Genomic DNA, 5,231 nt, shown 5'->3' on the forward strand with positions numbered 1-5,231 from the left:
TCTTACAGTAGTATTTACCCTAGCTAAGATATGGAATCAACTCAGATGCCCCTCAGTAGCTGAATGGATCAAGAAAATGACACACACACACACACACAACAGAGAGATATACATACATGCACTACTATGCTTCCAGGGCTGGGGAAGTGGCTCAGTGGTAGAGCACTTGCCTTGCATTCCTGTGTCCCTGGATTCGATTCCTCTGCACCACATAAGCAAAAAGAAAAAAAGCCAGAAGTGGCGCTGTGGCTCAAGTGGTAGAGTGCTAACCTTGAGCTGAAGAGCTGAGGGAAAGTGCCCAGGCCCAGAGTTCAGGCCCCACGACTGGACACACACACACACACACACACACACACACACACACACACACACACACACACACATACACACACAAAATCCTATATTTCCATCAGAAAGAAAGCTACCATCTCATTTTTGAGGAAATGGAAGATCTTGGAAATAAATCATATTAAGTGAAGTAAGCCAGACTTAAAGAAACATAGGTCCCATGGTTTCTTTTATTTGTAATAATTAGTTTACATCAAGGATAATCTCATGTAGTTTAATTTGACATTTTGTTCTATGTTGAGCATGCAACATTATTGCTATATTGTTTGTTATTATTTCTACAAATAGGCAGGAATATTTAAAGAATTACGTTCATCTTATCCATTACTGAAGGAAGAACAAATAAAAGAGCAACCCCTACTCGGAAAAACAACTCGTACTAATTTAGCTTCATTCCTATGTAAGGCCAGTGTTGTCCCCTGTATCCTCATGTTGTACATTACGACTCTATACCGGTTCAACCAGTATATCTACTATCTTCTACATTGTGACCTAAGTGCCACAGTAATTCCACTTTATTTTACTTTTTAAAAAATTTCTCTCTTAATGTTTGAGGTTGGTTTGTGTGTGTGTGTGTGTGTGTGTGTGTGTGTGTGTGTGTGTTTACAAAGATCAGAGTACATTATTTTTCTTCATTTAGAATTCATCCTTCAGGTCATTGTAAGTTGTGGCTTATGGCATAAGTATCTTGCTATTTTAAGAATGAAACAGAGAAAGATATTTGTGCATGTATCACGGTTGCTTTATTAGTCTGTAGTTGAACACTGAACTTTGATTTATATATTGGCTGTTGTTGTGAATGATGTGAATAACAATGAACTACAGATATATTTGAGTTACCCAGAGAGAAATAATCACATGATTGGTGGGGCAGATGATATTTTAATTTTGGAGTTCTATAGAAAACTGCATATTACTTTCTGCAAGGAGAACACTAATCTGTATTTTGAAGAAGAGTATAGAAAATCTCCTTTTCTCCACACTCTCACCAACATTATTACCTTTGTTAAAAGGTAATAAAGTGCCGGTTTTTGCTATGTGCAGTACCCCAGACTGGCCTTAGACTTATCCAACCTCCTAAATGCTTAGAATTAAAATCTTTTGCCACCACACCTGATTCCTTTGATCTTTTTGATAAAAGTTATAGTAGTTATGAAGTAGTATCATAGTAATTTTGAATTACATTTCTCTAATGACTTCTGCTCACAAAACATTAAGCCAGCATAGGAGTTGTATTAAACAACTTTGTAAACTTACTGGCGATTTTTCAGGGCTTTAAGAAGAATATGTCTGTTCAGATCTTTTGTCCATTTTTAATCTAGTTTCTTGTTAATCTCATCTTTAATCTCTCTATACAAAATCAATAATTAATTCAAAGTAGTAGAAAGGAAAAATATTAAGCAACTCCTATCATTTTCAATTATCAATAGCATGATATTTCTTAATCATTTTCTGTTGACGCTTGAGACTATATAACTCAATTTAGTCAGACTTTTTCCAAGGCTGTATGTGTTTTATTTATTTGACATTGATTGTTCTTTCCAAAGCCTGTGTGTCTAATTTCCCTTGGTTTCTTTCAGTCTCAATTAGTTGAGGTGTCAAATGAAGAATAAATGGAAGGAAGCAAACAAAAAAATAATATAGTTCATCTCATCTGATGATACCTCTACAAGAATGAGGAAAGAGTTGATCCAAGGACCTATGATAGGACATCAAAAAGAGAATTCATTTTTCTAGGTCTTTCTTAACTTTGTGATGTAATTTAAATAATGTAAAACACAATTTACTACTAAGATACTTTTATGTTTTATCAGTTTTGCACATTTTCATATGGACTTCACCTCAGTCTACAACATTCCTTCATCATTCTGTCCCTGACATTTTTACACACACAAGACATAAGATAACCAGTTTGATTTACAGCATGAGAAGTTATCCACCTGGCTTCCTTGGAAGCAGAGCATGGTCAATAGATAACATTACTTCTGATTGCTCACTACATGTAATGGTTTCTGTAATACTTATCACATTCTTTTTAGTATTTTAAAAACTTCTGGCTAAACTCAAACTCATTCATAGACGTTTGTGTTAAGTATTTCACAAGTTTTATTTCCCTTAATTCTTAAGATAACATTTTCTATAAAGCTAATGTTATTACCATTTTAGTGTTTGGAAAAATTGTAATTAAAGGCAGTAAGTGCATGGCTCAAACACACACTTTGAGCAAAGAAATGAGTCAAAGTTTCCAAAAGTCTTTCAGCAATACACAAAAGGTAGGTAAAATCTCTCCATTCTCTTACACTCTCAATTCAATGTTCATATTTCCAAGAAATAATAGCATAGCAATTATTGCCCATGGTGATAGTTTTCTGTTACATTTGGTCTTCAACACAACACAGATTGTGTTGGTGACATTGGGTTATCATGCACAGAGCTGAGCTTATAAGAGAAAAATTTCTTCAGTCCCATAGTTCCTGTTTCCTTTTTAAAAAGTACTAAAACTTTTAAATATTTTCACTTATTGTGTTAAGAATCCAAAAAAACGAAAAAAAATTGCATATAATCACTCCAAAACGCTTTAAAAATTAATGATAAAACAGGACCCCGTGAAGTAAACTTTCTTCTACTTTTAAAATTATTCTAAAACACTTGCGCTGGTTGGTCACATCTGTAAACCTAACTATTCGCCATATCAACACTGAAGCTAGAGATCTGTGGATAACAGTTGGAAACCAATGAGGAAAAAATAAATTCATAGGATTATTTTTCAAAAATTTCAATGAATTAGCAACAGGCCAGGAATGGAGATGTAGCTCATATAATAGCTCACCAATCTAGAGAGGAAAGGCCTAGCAAGACTTTGAAGCCCTGATTTCAAACTCTGAGCACACCAACATACATGCAATTGGATGAGAACACACGCTCTTGCACACACACACACACACACACACACACACATTCAAAATACCTTCATATTAGTGTTTTGCATTAATTTCTTTGTTAACAATATTATATGAGTAAAATAAAGGAAATAAACTCTTCCATCTCAGAACATGTTATATGTTTTCTATTGTAAAATTCTGTACACAGGGATCACATTTCCATGAGCAAGGTAATGAGTACATTTCCTAACATGCATTGTTACCTCCTCCTTTATGTTCCCCTACCATCCCTTCCCTCCCACCTCTACAAGCACACTCCCCTCCCTAAGTACACTTCCCCTGCCTAAATTGTAAAGTTCATTTTTCATCATAGTGTCTTGTGCATCTCATTGTTATAATGGGTCAACCTGTATCCCTATTTAAGCATCTTGTTTTTTTTCCTTTCCCTCCCCAAATTAGAGGAACGTATATACAAGATGTGGGCGCACCAACTTCAAATACAGTGTAAACGGGTTATAGCATGGGGGAGGAACATATAAAGAAACAAAAAAAAAAAACACATCACCTGTTATAAGTACGTTAGAATCAATAACAAGCAAGAGAAAAACACACGTGTGTTCCTATCTTGGGTTTGATTTGCCTAATCTGGTCATATGTGCAAAGCTTTTAACCTTTTCTGCTTATCTCAGACATAAAATAGTTATTAAAAATTAAGGAAAACATAGGGCCTATGTTTCTCTGGATCTGCCTTACATCACTTAATATTTTTTTCCAAGTCTTTCCATTTTCTAACAAATTGGGTGATGCCATTCTTTCTGATGGAGAAATAGAATTCCATTGATATAAATACCACATTTTCTTGATCCATTCATCTACTGAGGGGCATCTGGGTTGGTTTCAGATCTTAGCGATGGTAAATAATGCTGCAGTAAACATAGTTGTGCTGGTAGCTTTAGTGTGGTCTTATTTGTGATCATCTGGGTAAATGTACAAAAGTGGGATTCCTGGGTCATAGGGGAGCTCTATGTGGAGTCTTTTGAGGAACCTCCATAGTACTTTCCAAAGGGTTGAATAAGTTTACACTCCCACCAAGAAGGCAGTACAGTTCTCTTGTGGCTACATCCCCTCCAGCATCTGTTGTTATAAAAGTATGGAATGGTTCAGGAATTTGCCTGTCATCCTTTCTCAGGGGCCATTCTAATATTCTCTGTATTGTTCCAATGTTAGAGTACTTGATGCTGAATTGAGCATAGAACATTTTTTATATATAAAGTGTAATTTATTTTCTTAAACTAGACACTTCAACAAAAAGTAAGCTCAAAAGAATTGCCATGAAATTTTAGAACCATGTACTTCTTACATAAGCACACATTTAAGAATAAAGACTGACATGTCAAAAACAAAATAATTCCAGATATTTGTTGTTCAAGAGATGTGTAAGAGGAGGAATTCAATTATTTTATACAAGGCACCTGTCATAATGAACACTGAAGCAAGTGTTAAGGTTTTTTTTTAAGTTTTAATGTTTTAAACATATTTAATTTTGGGAATTTGCTTATATATGCCAAAACTAGGACTGTTTGGCAGGACATAAATTTTTTTTGGGGTGGGAGTCTGCGAGTGGGGCCTGAACTCTGGGACTGGGCGCTGTCCCTCAGCTCTTCAGCTCAAAGCTACGGCTCTACCACTTGAACCAACGTGCCAGTTCCAACTTTTTTCTTTTTGCTTATGTGGTGCTAAGGAATCGAACCCAGGGCTTCATGCATGCAAGGCAAGCACTCTACCACGAAGCCACCTACCCAGCCCCAGGTCATAAAACTTTTTGATAAAGTATTTAAGATTTATGGTAGCAGACATATGCTACTAAGTATGTACATTTCAGAGTTTATAGAAATTTTACTAATGAGAAGTTGCAAAGTCTTTGTGTAAAGGAGCAAAATAAAGAGTTAAGACTTTTAACTACATAGTTTCTATTAAAAATATAGGGCTTCCTTTTTTTAG

The 5,231-nt window shown here is 35.3% G+C and overlaps 1 non-coding gene across 1 annotated transcript; it reads right to left on the reverse strand.

The window, feature by feature from the left end:
- Positions 1-4,374: 4,374 nt before the first annotated feature.
- On the reverse strand, positions 4,375-4,477 carry LOC122100502. Its single transcript, XR_006146181.1, has one exon. It is a non-coding gene; the product is annotated as a U6 spliceosomal RNA (small nuclear RNA).
- Positions 4,478-5,231: the final 754 nt, after the last annotated feature.

Source organism: Dipodomys spectabilis, unplaced genomic scaffold (genome assembly GCF_019054845.1).
Source record: "Dipodomys spectabilis isolate Male_0828 unplaced genomic scaffold, ASM1905484v1 ptg000581l, whole genome shotgun sequence".
In the NCBI taxonomy this organism is placed as follows: domain Eukaryota; kingdom Metazoa; phylum Chordata; class Mammalia; order Rodentia; family Heteromyidae; genus Dipodomys; species Dipodomys spectabilis.